Genomic DNA, 17,593 nt, shown 5'->3' with positions numbered 1-17,593 from the left:
GTATGGAAATCAGAGCAAGAATAAATCATAGGTGCTTCTATTATTGTAAATTATCTTTTGCAGTCATTTACATCTCCCTTTAAAGGGAAAAAACCTCTGAGGCCAGTTTGTTTTTGTGTATTATAGCTGATGGCACTCACATTTATCTGTGGAGACCAAATGAACTTAAAATGATTTGCAGGTGTAGGGTTAAAAATCTGTGTGTTTAGAAGGACAAAAGGTGTTAAGAATCCACAGAATGCAGTAGGTATTTGCTATTGTATTCTACTTCCTGTTACTGCAGTCTAAAAAAGAAAAAGTCATGGAGCTAATTAAGTTATATAAAGAAGGGATCAGGAACTAATATTTTAAATGGATTTGATTACGGTCTGTTTTTATGCTGAAGTAATGATGAGCAATATCACTCAGGTTTCATTTGTTCAAAGTCCACAAGAGAATGTGCATTTTCAGAAAAAGAAAAATATATACATCCAGGCAACAGACTACTATGTGAAAGTCATTTCACTCTGAATGACAACATATGAACCTTGTTTTTCACACTGGTGAACTTCTGCCTTACCATTGCTTTACTGGTCTTCCCTTTTTTGTTAGTAGCGGCACAAGAAAGTAAGGAAAATAAAATTAAAGTTTGATGTCATTCTAAAAGCAACAAGAAGCACTAGACAATGCTTGCTGTAAACTCAGTATTCATCCTGGCACCGTGCAAAGAAACTGCAGAATCATTTCACTGAAATTTTAATGAACTCCAATGAGAACACTGCTCTTTAATGGACTTGGTGCAAGGAGTGGGAGCTCATCCACTCACAATCCAACTTTTCATGGGGTTGGCTTGGTTTGCTAATTTTCATTATCACTTCACATCTGCCTCTTCTGAATGCTGGTGTGGATGCAGCTGGTCCAAACTAACCTTGTGCCTGATTTTGTTCCAAGCCAGGAAGTAAATGCAGTGAGCTCCAGAGGGACCTTGGTACTCCTCTGCAGTTGTGGTGATGTAATGGTGTGGGAAAACCTGCCATAGAATTAACTTCAGGTGTCCAAGCACAAAAGTTCTTGTCTACAAGTGTTAGGACAAGAACACAGAAGTTCTTGTCTACAAGTGTTAGGACAAGTGTTAGGACTTGCCACCCACAAAAACCCAAAGAATTTTTGTCTTCTGAATAATTTCAGTGGAAACCAGGAGAGGAAAGTAGTGTTTTTCTTTATAACTGATCCACTTTTGGTCATTGTTTGGTTCTCAGGCAAGTCCAGACTACCTTTGTTTTGACTTGACACCTGGGTCAAGTTTTAGTGTCAGTGTCATGTAAAGAGATATTTGCATTTCTAGTGTGGGACTGGACCCAGAGCAGGGTTTCAGGTAATGTAGGTTTATGTGATACGAGTTTCAATCACTAAAATGTGCATGTTTAATCCCTGATTCTCAGTATTTGTATTCCATTGCTTAAATTCAGGGCCTGCTGTAAAAAAGAGACAACGAAGCCCTGAGCAAAATTTGTGAGAGAGGGTGGACAGAGGGCATGTTGCTTCCATAAATACATGATCTGAGGTACAGAAATTTAGTGCTACAGGGCATGAAAACATGAAACATTAGCACTTAAAGGTGTACCTGAAGCAGCAAAGGGATGCACATCAATCCCAATGAAGAAATGCAGTTTTGGAAGAGAGAGAACTTACAGGTATGAAGAAGTTAACAATGCATCTGTGTGAAACTCAGCATACAAACTGAAAAACCTATGTATTTTCCTAGAGGATTACCTGATATAATCTAAAGCACAAAATTATTCATTTCAAAAGGAGATCAGTTGTTAGCTCAAGGCACTCTACTGTTGAGAGTTCTGAAAGCAGGTTTCTGTCTTGATACACTCTACTTTTTGAAGGCTTTGATACAGCAAAGTTCTAAGACAGGTGTTTATTTAGCACCTAAATGGAAGGGATATAAGAATGACTTAATAGTTGGCTTAATCTGTGCTCTTCTGGAAAGGAAGGAGTTGAGAAGAAAGTTTTCTTCAAATTTGTTGGCCCAACAATAATGTAAAGCATTCTGTGTACATGTATTTTCTGGTTTCTCTGAAAAGTCCCACCTGTAGAGCAACAGATATATATTATACATCTACATAAAAATCACATATGTATGTATTTGTTGTGTGTTTGTCATTATGTGCATGTGTAAAGAAACTGTGGATAAATGCAGAGCCTGAGTCCTCCAGGAACAAATATCAGCATTTTACAAACAAAGTACTAGAATGCTGATGTGTTGGTGTTGGGATCTCAGCATCAGTTGTTCTCCAATATGGATTGCATTCACCTCCCTCAAAAAAACAGGGGAACCTTTTCTATTACTTTGGTCATAGGCACTGATTTAAGAAATTAAATAGTAACACTCAGAGTAAGGGATTAAACATGCACATTTTGGTGATTGCAAGAAGTAGCTGGTAACTCACATCATACAAATCTAGGTTCCCTCAAACCCGTCTGTGCTGGCAGATAGGGTGAGGCAGTGTGGAACAGAGAGCAGTGAAGGGAGTTATCAAGAAGTTCAAATGTTTCCTGTGGCTTCTGTAAATGCTCTTTCAACTGAGGTGACCTTCCTCTGGTACGTGCATTGCAGTTGTATCACAGATGCCATTGAAGAGGGTGGGATGAAACCTGGACTCTTGCCTTTTTCTTTTTTCCATCTTTCTAAAAATACCATTCTATTAATAGCATAGTGTTTTCCCACACTGCCTGTGTGTTGAGATGAAAAAGGGAACTCGTTAAGCTTCTTTGGTGATAAAATAGACAGTTCTGATAAATACAGCCAAACTGACCATTCTTTTGATCTAATCAGTAAAATTATTGCATGAGTGCTCAGGATTTCATGCCTTTGGCATGCTTCTGCATCCTTTTTTCAGTTGTTTGATCCCCTGATGCCAAATGCTGTTGGCTGTCTGGCAAATTAGACACTGCAGCACGTGATTTCACCAGTGATTTGTTGCCACTGGGTCATCAGCTGAGCCTGAGGAGATGAGGTTGCTTTGACCTGCTCTTACCACAGCTGTATGTGCCTGCTTGTTTTGTTCTGTCTCAGTGGAGTGATGTGTCCAGCCCTGGACTTTTCCTGCTGGATGTTGGAAGGGAATTCCTCTGTAACATTAAAATGCTGCTTTATACAGTGAAAAGAAGTGGCTTATTGCAACTACATTAGATCTGTCAAATGAGGGGCTGAGGACAATGAGTGCAAATGGATGAAGTATGCATGAAAAGAAACAAGAAGGAGAAAAAAGATAAAAAATCCAGAATGGAGAGAAAAGAACAACAGAAGAAAGAAAAGTTCAAATGACAGTGGAAGAAAAGTTCCAAATTCAGGATTTCATGAAAAAGGGTTTGATAAATAAAAAAGATGAGGTAAGAGAGGCTAGTTAAAATGAGTGATAGATGAGGGAAATCAAGACAAAGAACAGTTCTGGGAAATACATGAAAATACACGATGGTCACTTGTGATATTCACATGCTTTTTCGCACTAAAAAAAGAATGGTAGAAGAGATGGTTGCAAACATCAACCATAGAGACTCATAAGATTAATTCATATCCAGCATAATGGTAACTGGTATTTTGAACATCCAAGTTAAAATCTACTTTTTGCTGCCCTGGGGCAGGAATTGGCTTGCAGTTCTTTCACTCTCTGAACTGTGTGCCCATGTGTAGCTCCCAGTCAATGCCACATCCCATCAAGGCACTGCAATAACCTGGAATGAAGTAGTGTTTGCATGGGAAGAAGCTCAGCCCCATAATGTGCACCCAAGGTAAGATTCTCCACCTCCCAGTTGGGTCTTTCACCTCTGGGGGGCACTGAAGCACAGACACAGCGTTTGACATCCTTGTGTGTTACTATGAAGTGTAATAACAGCTTTTGCTGTTGAACCTGTTTCACTTCCCAGAAATACTTTAGTGCTCACAAAGGTACAGAGCATGTGACAACAACTATTTCGAATTTGATACATACTAATAATCACAAATACAACAGTTCTTCCAGTATAAAATAAAAGTGTGCTTATCCAAATCAGTTTACTGGAATGGGAGCTTCAAAAAAATTTAAAAGTATCTGCTTCTTGAAACCATTTTGAGCAACTTTATATTCACGTGACAGGCGTTTTCAGAATGTAACATTTTCATCATTAAATGACATTTTATTTTAAATTAAAGTGACATATGTTTTCTAAATCTGTGACAATAGAACCTGATGTCTTAGCTACCCATACTTATTCCTCTGAGAAAATAAAGTCTCAAATACCTTAAATTCCACACTCCAGAGCAATTTAGATCTCCTTAGAGATCACAGTTTGAACTACAAATGCAATAAGGGCTGCATCCTGCTGTAACTGAAATCTTTCCTAAGTCTACTTCTGCTTTTCAATCTCTCTAGTTTTTCATTAGATCAAGAGTCACACATTTTTGTTGGCAGTAAAGCAATTCCAATTTGAACTGCCTTCTGTCTTCAATAGGAATTTTCCCAAAGTACAGAAATAAAAATGTAAAACTTTGCTGTGTTTCATTACTTTTATTCTTTTGAACATTGCTGCTCTGAAAGCTCTGTGTGAAATTATTAGAAGAGGGGTTTTGAAATGCTTGTGAAAGTAGATGCATATATGGGACTCAAAGGGCCTTATTTAAAAAAGAAATTTGCCAGTTACCCAGATCTCTGGTTGGTTATGCTCATTCAAGGATACAGAATCCATCATTCCTATGATTATTTTTACATCTGAACTTTTTTTTTTATACTAGATAGACTTGAAACTTTCAGGGTCATTTGCCCAGCATGTAGTTGAATGTCCTGTGCTATAGATTCCAATTAGCAAGACCATGTTCAATGGTCCTACACCACCAATGCTGTCTAACTGCTTTCCACTTGGCTTTATATGTTTCTTCTTTGTTGCAGCTGCAACCAGGTCTATCTACCCTTTGATAGAAAAATTTCAATTACCCCAGGGAGAAGCTTTTAGCTTTATTAAGCATTGAAGTCTACACATTTGTTCTTCTGTTGAAGAGCAGTTCAAAAGGAGACTTTCTGAGGAAGTAATCTGATAAATTAGGATAAATCTTGTGGACTTTCACTGCTAATGTTTTTTCCTGTGGTCTGAGCCTAAGATTCTGCCAACTCAATGTACAGTTAAGCATTTCTTTAACACTTTTAGCCCCTGACAGATGTTTGTTATACTTCACAAGTAAACGGCTCTTCAGTGTTTTTTGAGACTGCTGTGCTCTCAGCATAAAATTGATGTCACAGAAGGCTGGAGAGCTTTCTCCAGCCTTGAGAGACAGTGACAGAAAACTGTTCCCATCTGGTGGCTTTGTGTTGGCCTCTGAGTAAACGAATGGTTTCCTTTCTGAGATGATGGGTGTCAGCTGCCCCCTCCTCGTGTCCAGGAGTGCCCTGGGTTGTCTCAGGAGGAGGGAGCCTGCACACACCAGGGCTCTCATCTGCCCTCGCTTCGCTGCCTTGGCCTCTCAGGGGACTGGGGTAGCCAAGTGACGTGGAGGAGAGCTGGAATAACACTGATGTAAGGCACATCTCTCTGGAGATGAAAAAAGGAGCTGCTCTTCCTAACACTGTTGATCTTGTGTTTTACCTCCTTGGTGGGCTCATTTACACAAGTAAATAAAGCTGTAATTTATGCTTTTTAATGTTTGAGAATTCCACAAAAGTTTCACGTCTCTGGTTTGAAATCAAATCTCTCATTATTGTCTCTATCTTGCAAATTAATTTATTATTGCATTTGAAGTCCTAAATGCCTCTTGAGAGAGCTGAACATACAGTCTAACAATCTGCCCATAAAGAGCAAACATGAGTTACACATTTAAAGAAGATAATCTTTCAGTTGTATGGAAATCCTGTCACTCTTGCTTTTCTGTTTAAGCTTTATATAATAAAGCCTTTCTTGCTGTTTTCAGAAAAGTTTTGGTTCTTGCTCACTCATCCCTGTTCTGTGAGGCAGAAGAAAATGATATTAAATCAAGACTGCATAAAGGGGCACACAGCTAAATTAAATTTATGTCACTGAATTAGAAGACTAGAGTTCTTGGAGGAAACATATTTTTCTAAAAATCTTGAAGAGAGAATAGGAGGAAAAAAATAAACATTGAGAGACTTCTCCAAACACACAATCCCACCTAAGTCTGAAGCTACAATGTGCTTTTTGGAGCACCATTAAGTTACAGCCACTATCAGTTTCAAACACAGGTAGCACAATTTACATAAGCAAATCTCATCTGGCTAAATACTACCCCATAAATATGGATATTGTAATCTGTTATTAATACACAAGATTATATTGTCATAATACATCAAAATATTACAAGTGGGGATTTTGGGTGAATTATCACTCCTCAATTCTCTGCATCCATCATAAGGCCAATATGCCACCTACATCTACATTCCAAGACACACACATCCTCTCCTGTCCCTCAGGACTTCTTTGTCAGCAACTCAACCAACACCAAATACTCCCACTGAAACCAAAACAAAATTGAATAAGAAAGAAAAGAAAATCCCTGAACTGTTTGCTCTCTCTTAGGAAAACACCATTTCATGGTGCAATAAAGATATTAAGACTGGGGCAAAATAATTAAGATTACTGAAATTAATATTATATCAAAGTCTGCAGAAGGACACCTGTTGACATGAAAGCTTTGTCTTCTCTTTGATAATGAGATTACACTTCATACTTGATTTTCTACATATTCTTCTGTATAGAGTAGATGTATTGCTGCTGTCTGTCAATGATTCTGCACAAAAAAAAAGCAAAGGACATATTTTTTATGCCACTGGGCTTGGAAAACCTGCAACCCAAGACCTGACACCACAACCTTGGAGCTGAAACTGTAGTTAGAACTTGTGTTTCCAGTGTTCCATCATGTGCATACATATTTTATGCATTTACTTCCAGTTAGTCAAGACTTCTCTGTTTCAAATTTCAGCTTGTATCATCTACCCAGTTTCATTAAATACATTTGTATTGTATACATGTACTGTATACATGAAATGTAGTATATAATTCTTTTGACAAGACCAAAAAAGTGAAAAAAATGGTCTCTCACCTATTTGAGTCTGGAAAAAGTAGCTAAGTAAAATCCAATTCAAATGCTGCAGATAAGACTGAACACAAAGGGTTAACTTTTTAATGAAAAAACCTAATCTGCCTATCCCCTTATCAGAGTAGAAATATCATAAACCAAAAAATTAATCATACTTTGATTGATCATACTCTTTCTGAAGGCTCTGGTGACATTTTGACACGTAACCTTTGAGAGAAGACTTGGTAAGCTCCAAGGGAGTACTGTCCTTTTGAAGCTGTGTTGGGCTCAGGTGCCAAGTCACTTTTCCAAAGTTCAAGGTATTTGCTGCTGAATCAGTCATTGGTGTTACTGATTTTTGCAGCATTAAGAGAGAGGAAGTACTGGAGGAAAGTCTTGCACGTGCCAGACAGACACATGCCTATATTAAGATTTATGTTGAATTGTTAATTTTTAGTTATCAGCAAAACCAAACTAAGAATCTGCATGTTCAGCTGAGAGTGTCATTGGTGCAGCTTGTTCATGTTGCAAAGGCAACAGTTGATTTCAGAATGAAATGCTGAGACATTTTTTCTTCTCCCAGGTTTGAGCTCTTCAGTTCAAAGCATGAAGTTTTGGATGTTTACGTGGGCTAAAGAAGATCATCATCTCAGTCAGGTTACATCTGACCTGTAGTTGGAGAAGGCCAATTTCATTTTCCATGTGTGAAAACACTCAGTCCATTGCAGCCTAGCACACAGCTCTTGTGATATCAATCCATCAGGTATTCCCACTACAGCTCCTGCCATTCACCTTCTCTGCCCACACCCTTTGCAGCTGCCTATGGATACAGAAAATGGGGTCAGTAGCAGGGCCTTTTGGGGGAATGGAGCTGCCTGGTCAGCCACGGGGACAGTCTGGCTGCTCACACAAGGAGGTGATGGGGAACTCTCAGGAGATGAGCAAGGAGCTGCTGCAGGGGGAAGAGGTTGGAGGCTGCTCAGGCAGGGTAGGCAGGGCAGGAGAGCTGTGCCAGGTGAGGTCTGAGTGCTGTGTGAAAGAGGATGGAGCTGCTTGCTGGGAGAGGGGACAGCCTGCAGCTGGACAGGAGGAGAGGGATGTGGACAGAGCTTTGTAAAGCAGATCCAGCTCACAGCTCCCCACAGCCCAGCTCTGCATTGTCCCACAACAGCAAAAAGCAGGTGAAGGTGATTTCAAATGAGCAGAACAGTTCTGTCAGAAACATTATGCTGATCAATATGGCAGATTATTTGTGCTTTCACCCAAATGGAAGTTTATCTTCCTGATACAATTTTATCTGAGTTATCTTTATTTTATGGACTTCTAATGAAGAATCTCACCATGATAATTTCTACTGAGGATCAGTTTATATTACCTGCAGAAAAGTGCTCCTCACTACATAACCTTCACATGCTATTAAGCAAAGATCTCTTTTTTATTCAAATATTAGCTGGAGAATTTCCCTGCTCTTAGTGATATTTCCAAGGCACTAATTTTAGAGAAAGTCTGCCAGAGGCAGTCCAAGGAGCTGGTGAATCACTTTCTTTAGGATTTATGATGTAGCCTACACGGTGGAAGTATGCACTGGGGGAGGGACTATGTGCTAGAAACCACAGGAATGATCTACAAAGTATAGGAAAAAATAACTTAAATGGTGGAGAATATTTCAAAGAAACCAGGTTCTGCTGCAAGGGCTCTGTGACAATCTCAGCCAGTGCTTTCCAGCATCTTCAGCCATTGTCTCATTTCAGTAAATTAAGACACCTCCACGCCTGATCATTGCAGGAGCTCACAAAGCAAGAAGTAGTTTAGGTCTGTGCCTGACGCTGGTGCCTCCCAGGCTGAGAGAGCACTTCAGTGAAGTGGCTTTGTGTCACTGAGACAGGCACTCGTGCACATGTAGCAAATGTTTGTGTCCTAATGCATTTTCCTCTCCAGAGAAAACACACATTCTATAGCCTTCTTGAGTCGTTCCTCCTCCTGCATTGCTCCACTCCAAGGCATTGTTTCTAGAACATGTCTTCAGTCCTTTCTCTGTGCGACTGCACAGTGGGTCAGACAGCAGGTATGTGCATTATGGCCTCAGGCACAGGAACTTCCTTCTAAAGAAATATTCAAAGTCATTGCAATAATGAGGAAATAAAACAATGAACCCTGCAGATTGGTCTCCTGCAGTATGTAGCTGCTATTCACCTATTAACAGTGGGCAGAAAATAACACTACTACTATTACTGCATGTATTAATACTACTAAGGAGAAGGCAGCAGCTGTCTTTGCCCTCATCCCACCAACAAATTAGCTGGCAACATCTAATGGGATTTCTGCTACCAAGAGTTGTCCAAGCCTTGAAAGAATCTACTCAAAGCAGAGAAGGGACAGAGAGCTTTAGCCCAGGTGAAAGATACACCCCTCTGTTTCACTGTGCCTTCTCATCCCACCCATGGAACAGCTTTGTCTGGAAATCTGGCTACAGCAGATGTGCAAATAAACATCTGGCCAAATTAACGCCACAGTGTTAAGTTCAACAGGACTCTAACAAAAAAAAATACTATTTCCATGGAATCACTGTCTGATGGAACAGCCTACCAGCAGGCTCTTGTCCCTACAGCACAGGGGCTAAGCTGTGCCTAATCCTCAGAAGACTCAGATCTCTAACACATCACTGGCTTGTGACCATGGAGTTATGCAGGGCTGCCAAGGACAGGGAGCTTGTCACACGCCTCACAGTGCAGGTGGTACCTGGTATTCACCAGAAAACAGAAACCTCAGCATATATACTGGCAGAGCTCCAGAGCAGCCTGAGCACCCCCGTGCATGGGCTCCTTTCTGGGCTGTGGAGAAAGCCCCGAGTGAGGGACACAGCACCAGCACCACCTCTTGGCTCTGGGATTGCTTCACAGCACCAGCACCACCACTTGGCTCTGTGGTTGCTTCACTTCTTCTTCCAAGAGACTACAGGAGCAGAGGAGAGAATTGAAAATCTTTTGCAGTCTTCAGTGTCTGATTTTTCCTGTACTTTGCTTTCTTTGGTGAGAGGCATCCAAAATATTTTTAATTTAATTTTAGGATTTGAAAACAGAGTCAGGCCTGTTTATTAAAAGCTACTGGAGTTCAGCTGGGAAAAGTGCCAGAAAACTTTGCAATACGTTTTAAGTAGCCTGAAACAGTAGTTGGCTAGGCTCACTTTTGAGAAAAGGAAGGTGTTAGCCACTGCAGAGGAACTGAAAAGAGAACTCAATCTCTTTCTCAGAGTTTTGTTCAGGTACTAAAGGTTTTTTGCATTTCCCTATCAAAATATTAATGTAACTTCTGAGTTACAGATTCACAGGATTAAATTCTTTAGGATTTATAATCAAAGAGTTCATAATAAAATATTTAAAGTTTATAGTCAGTATTTGGAACTGATGATCTGATAATTTAATTCAGACCTGATTTACCAATAGCTTATAAACATATTTAGATTAAAAAATTCTTCAGGTTTGTATTCACTCAGTATGCAGACTGTCTTAACTTTTGCTTTAGCTTAACACTGATGATACCAGCCCAATTTTAGTTTCCCACTTTCATCTTTTTTTCCCAGACAGATATAACAATTTTTAAAACAAAATAATAATTTAATTAAAAATCCATTCTTAAATTAAGCATCACAGAACAAGAAACTTTCCATATTGAGTGAATGTTAAGTGATCAAAGAAAAAAGGAAAAACCCAGTGGGTCCCCAATTAGTGTTTGGGTCTTCTCATAGTGCTGCTCTTGGATCACACTAACAGATCCCAGTGAGACATCTCAGCACAGATTTGTACCTTTGAACAAGGCACATTCCCCAAATATGGCAAGGGAACCACCCCCATGGTGTGACCCTGCCGTGGCACTGGGCAGTTGGAGCAGGAGATAACCTTCTCCACCCCACAGAGGCCTCTGAGTCTGAGGATGATACAGCAGCCAGCTGGACAAAGTGAGTTCTCCAAAAGAATCTCTTCACACCCTGGATCTCCCTTAATATCCCATGTTCAGAGCTGGTGGTGCCTTACCTGTCTGGTCACAGTCTCTGCTGGGTACCTGCTTTTTTGGCCATGGCTCAGCAGAATGACACAGGAGAAGCACCCACAGCAACCTGAAAAACAGACTCAGGTACTTAAATAATGCTCTGTAGAATTCTGTGTAACCTCCCCTGGCAGGTAATGGTTTGAATATGAAGGCATTACTGGACTTCTGGAACTTTTCATCCAGCTGGGACCTTCTTTCCATCAGGAGAGAGAAAAGCAGGAGAGATGAGGTTTTGTGGTTCCATCTCCAGGCCCTCCTGCTGCTGGCCCCAGCTCAGCCTTCTGCTGAGCTGGCACCTATAATGCTTTCTAGTCAGACAATACTCAAAATGGGTTTTACCAAAACTCTGTATCTTCTAAAGCAAATGCCTTCTTTTCACATCAAAGTCTTTTGACCCAGCCACATGAAGCCCTTGTCAACTGATGTGTGCAAAAACCTACACTTGAAAGACTCAATACATGCTATGGTTGCTGTTGCTGCCTTCTCTGGCAAAAGCTGTAACTCCCCTAATTCACAAAGGCATAACAGGTATGGACATGCACAGATTTTTTAGGATCACTGTACTCCACACACCTGCAGAGGTGCTGTCATTTATGTTTCCTGCACATCTGTTCTCCATTGGGAAAACCCAGAATGGCAAAACTTCGCTTTGCTTCAGAAGTGATTTACCTGTAATTGTACATGATATTTAACAAGCACTGTTAGGGCTTTTTCCTTCTTTTATGGTGGGAAATGCCTACAGGAAATCTGCATTTCAACCTCTCCAACTTTAACCTCCAAAAACTTGAAGGGGTTGCATTCTCAGACACAGCATGAATGCAATTAATCTTATTTTTCTGTATTTTGTGATGCTGCTGCCATCTAGAGTGTAAAAGTAACACTGTGTCATGCAACAGCATCGGCAGTATTTAATTAATGGATTTTGTATTAACAGGGAGCAAGTATAATCATAATCATACATTTTTCTCTATTTTGTTCCACTGCTGCCACCTAGAGTTAGAAAACAAGTAGATTATTTTTCTAACTGCATCTGTTTAATTAGTGACTATTTATATCTCTGGGTGATACCTTACTTTTCCACAATTTTATCATTGCTTTGGCTTGTCTCTTTGTCCTGGATGCCACCATAATCCGAGTATGGCATGGCATCATATTTTCTTTTTAAAAAAATTAACAAAGTGATTAAGCCAAGTAATTAATTTGTTGCAACTTTACGTTTTTAAATGTCATCTTTAAATAAGAAATTATCTTAGGTCAATCTATCTGGTTTTTTCCAGTTACAAGACATCATTCATTATAAAAATTTGACTTAACAATCATGTAAGACCCCCTGATTAGAATTAATAGGCAAAAAATACACTACTATTGTCAATAACAAGGAGAGACAGTTACTTTTTTTTTTGTAAAAAAACTCATGATTTTACAGATTTGATTTTTTTTTTTTTTGTGGCACAGAAAGCAACACACAAGCCTTGGGGACTGTAAAACAATCAATAAAGGAAAATAATGAATAATAGGTTACCAAATCTGCAGTCACTAATGCATGTGACCTCCTTGTATATTTGAAGGTTCAAAAGAAGCCTCCTTTGATGCCTAGTAGGTAACTACAGAAATTCCTGGAAGAAATCCTAGGCATTCTTGTTCTTTTAGCCTATTTAATTTTTAGACAGCTTTGGATGACTGCACTGGAGGTAACAGCAACCCTCCAAGATCAAACATCCACCAACTCTTTACCTGGATTGTTCCTTCCTCTTTGCTGATGTAATCACTTTCATTATCCCTCCTCAGGTGGCCTGACTTTGTTGGGAATCCTTAGCTTGTCATGTCTCATGGAAACAGTGGCACTTTCTATATCTTTGTTTGACAGCTCTATTACAGTGCCTCAAAACTCAGGAATTCAATACATAGGCCTCCTCCATATCTCTAATGGCAAATTTCATGAAAAAAAAACCCCTTTTCTTGGACTTTGATCACAGAACTTTCTCTGGCGGGCTGTTCTTGGTTCCTAGTTCCTCTGGCTGTGCCCCTTGCCTTCTTTCACCCACATGTGAAGCAAAGCCAGTGTCCTGGTTTTGTCTTTTCAAACTATATGAAAACTCCTCACAGCTCTTGGCACAATGGCCTCACCTTAATAGCAACATGAAAGTGACACATGCTTCTGTACATGCTCCAAATAGCTCACCCCAGGAAAGCTGCTGCAGATAACAGGGAGCCAAATGGAGCAGGGTTTTATTCTCAGGTTGGTGTCATTTGGCTTTTAGGCTGTAACATGGAAACTTTTGAATAATACATCCAATCAGCTCCACCATTTCTCAAAGAATGTCCTAGGCATAAATTCATAGGTATTTACAGATTTTAGCAGAATCAAATAAGAAAAAAAGCTAATCAGGGAATATAGGAAGCTCAGATATTGAGCTGGCTGACCCAGAGGCTACAAAAGGATCTGTAATTGCCCACAGATCAAAGCTATTAGCAGCATGCAGTGTGACAAAATATCAGCAACAAAATATCTCATCTCTGCTTGTGCTCCCATTATAGAAATAGAATTAATAATGGTGTGAAAAGAGTGTGGAGGGAAGAAGCCATAAAGGTCCAACATGTATAAAGTATGAAGAGCGAGTGGTGTGGGCATGGAAAGAGTCCCTATGGGGCTGGAAGGAAGGACTCAGAGCTGGGCATGTCCAGGCATTGGGAGGAAATCCATAGTGTCTGACACGATGGAGGAAAGGGAAGCCTCGGGGCATTCCCAAGAATTTGTTTCTGTAACTTCCAACAGGTTTTTTTCCCATGCCAGTTGTCCTGTCCCTAAGCTTCAGCCTGATGGGAGTGTGAAACCAGCAGCTGCCCAGGTACCTCAGCATGGAATGGCTCTTTTCAAAGGCTCACCCTCTGTGCAACTTCCTTTTGGTGCTCTGATAAATTTTCCAGTGAATACAACTTCTATGTAGTTTGTTAGTCCTTTCCTGGAATTTGGTCCCTGAGATGTGTAATGCAGACTGTCTCTCAAACTATGAGACTGATAAGTTTTACTGCACAGAAGCAGTCCAGAGATAATCACTTCTTCTAATATTCAGATCAGGGCATTTTGATGGCTTTTAACAGCTTGTTTAAAGCCAAAGAGAAAAATGGGAAAAAATATCTACTAAGAATGGGTGTAACACTTCTAACTTGGTTCTATTCAGAGTGATGCCTTTTTTTATTAGTTAAATAAAAACATTTCTGCATTTCAAAATGCACTCAGTGTATCTGCCACTATCTTTGTGTCTTCATCTTTTTTTTTTAACAGTGAGTTATTTTTACCTTAGGAGAAGTCTGAACTTATTCAGTAAGTTTGATTTTGACAGCTTAGCTTTCTCTTGGTGTTAACAGTTCAGCACAATGGAATTTATGTCAATGTGCTATCTTTTGCTAAAAACACACAAAGAACTTTAAGAGTGCTTATGAGATTTAAGAAAAGCATTCAAATCCTGATCAGCAGAGAAGGTTTACCCAATGCACAGAGTTGATAGTTTGATTCTGCATCAGAGATTCCACCCAGATTCACACTGGATCCCTGTTGTATCATTTCAAGCCCTATTTTCATCTCCTTATGATGTGATTCAAAGTGTTTCAGACATAAGGGTTCCCATTCTGTTCACATTATTAAACAATCATACCTTTTGCTTTTGACACTGTGTTCAGACTCATAATGCCTCTAGTAATTATCTTTCACTGAACACCAATATTTATTTGGAAATTTAAAACAGTAACTAAATCAGGTACAAAATCCTGCTTTGAAAATGTATTCAGAGCCTCAGTGAGAACTGCTCCCATGTCATCACAGCTTTGTCCTCAAGCTGTTTGTTCAGATGTGCCTTTGCTCTTATACCTCAGCAATTTTTCCTGTGTGGTGCATGTTTGCATTCTGTAAGTAAATAATATAAAGTGGAGAAAGGTGGTACAATTGACTAGAAAAAATGCTATAAGTGGGAAAGACCAGCTTTATGGTGTTTTTAGGCTTGAAATAAACAGGAAAACTGAAGCTGAGCTTTGATACAATTGTGCCAGCTTAGCTAGACACACTATTGCACCTCCTTTCATGGAGCTGTTTTGAAATATTTTCGAGTTGCTCCATAGTTTTGAAAACCTATTTGTTGTTCTTTTTACCTTTTTGTTTTCTGCAGTTGTGCCAAGGTGTACATTTCTCAGGACTGCAGTTCAAGTCTGTACCTGTTTGCTAATACCATCTTTTGTACAGAAGAATTCTTCAGTAGATCTCAAAATATTTGGTCAATTTACTGCAACAATTGCTTTGGCCTCGTTATTCTGTGTACCATAAATATTTGGTCTGACCAACCTCACATTAGACAAATTCATTAGCCAGGTTCAAACCATAAGAATCAATGCTCTTATTCAACAGTTTATTAAAGAGAAAAAATATTTTTCCCAAGTAATAATGTTGATCAAAGGTGCCTTGAAATACATTTCCCTTTAAAACTACTGTACAGCAAACAAAAAAGGTACCACCCTCCCATCCTGGGATTATTTCAGTACTTAATCCTCTGACTGATGGTTGAAGAAGACATTATTGGCTGCAATGGGTGGAAATGAACATAAAAATCACAATCTTGTTCTTTCTCTGACTCCATAAAGGTCTAAACTGCAGCAGCCTGCAGAGAAGGAATCAGCCCCTGTGCTCTCTGGGCTCCCCCAAGGCAGCACAATGCATAGGCTGATCTTCAGGCAGGAACCTGGAGAATGTGAAAATTGTGCACAGCTATGGCACATCCACATCTCCAGCATCACACTGCAACTGCATGGAGCACCTGAGGACATCTGAGGAAATTTGGGTAAGCCCCACTTTAAAAGCAAGCCCCTTTGTCATCAAATTCTCTAAGAAATAGATTATAAATTCCACCTCACACAGTTCTGCTTGGAAAAAAAAAAATCCATCTCCAGAGAGAGGCAAACTCTTCAAACTCTTTAACTGATGCACAAGTCCAGTCAAAAACATTAGGTGCAGGAATATATCATTATTCTGACCTTCCTAAATGGTTCTGCAAAGATGAAACAGAAATTTGTACAACACTCCAAGAAAGTCCATAATTTACCCTGATATTTCAGGACTGCATTATGGAGACCCTGAATTGTCTGCATTTCCCAAATATCATCTATGCCAATTTTTATTGATTGGCAATTGTGTTACTTCTAAAGCAGGCCATTAACAGAGTCGTGGTTTTCCAAGCAGAACTGTGTGTTCCAGGAATAGCTAGGAATTCAAAATAACACTTTGGAAACAATGATTGGTAAATGTAGTGCAACCCTCAAATTTCTTCCTCTGTTCAATTAGATGAAGCAACAATGCTACAGCAAAAGAAAAAAAAAATACACCTATTTAAGAAGTCCAGATTCTGAAGTTTTGTGTAAACAGAGCATCTACCAGATACTTGTCATTTAGATATTCCAGTATATTTTCTGTCATAGGGAATTTTAGTCTAAAATAGTAATAATTTTATTTTAGAAAAATGATTGTTATCCAAACCAGAGAAATTATTTCGGAATAAAGTGATTTGTAATTGGAAAGATGGGGAATTACTCCAGAGTGGGAAAAGTGAAGTGCTGTTACCTGTGTTTACAATATCATTATCATCATTTTATCTTTGTTTATTTGAGTCCAGAGACTCAAATCAGGCCACTCCACTAGGCCATGCTCAAGCAGACTGGATGTGGAATTCCCTTCCCAAAGCAACCAGGGAAACCTTGTAAGAAACAGCAAAAAGGAGTAACTTCAAAAGGTGCTTGATGGGGAGTTAACCCAGGAAAGACAGAGGGTTTAGGCCTGAATTTAGAGTCAAATTGCCCTTGTCCTTAAACAACAGCTTTTCACCTATTGCCCATTTCTTTTGTTCTGCCTGATTCCATGAAGACACGAAGCTGAATTTGCAAACTCACAGCCATTCCCATGGCAACAGATGTGATGTTATGATGTCCTCTCCTGGAGCAAACAAAACAAGCAACTGAGCTGGCCTAAGGAAGGAGTACCAGCACTTTATAACCCTAAAGATGCACTTATAAAATAATTTTTAGCTGATATCATACCCATTCTATAGACATCAACTACCGCTTTCCCCACAGGCCATGATTCTTTACAGAAGATGAGGAGTTAAAGGGCTGATCTAACAAAGTCAATGGAAAATCTCCTGCTGTGTTTTGGGGAGCAGGATTGGACAGGAGACCATGTCCTGTAGGTAAGTATTGTCATTCTGGTTTGGGATAAAAATGGGATAAAAAATAACTCAATGTCATGTGATTTATCTAGAATCATGTACTAGAAGTCAGAAAGATCTATCATGGAATTGATAAATGACAGGATAAAATAAAATACATTAGGATTTCTTTTTTAAATTAATTATAATCTAATATCAACATTCTACTCACCCTTCAGGTTTGCATCAGAAAATGGAATTAATTCTACTTAGAAACAGCAAGCTTCTATTTTCTTTAGGAGAGACAATCCTT

This window comes from Camarhynchus parvulus, chromosome 9 (assembly GCF_901933205.1).
Source record: "Camarhynchus parvulus chromosome 9, STF_HiC, whole genome shotgun sequence".
Classification (NCBI taxonomy): domain Eukaryota; kingdom Metazoa; phylum Chordata; class Aves; order Passeriformes; family Thraupidae; genus Camarhynchus; species Camarhynchus parvulus.
Note: the sequence above shows the minus strand (reverse complement) of the source record.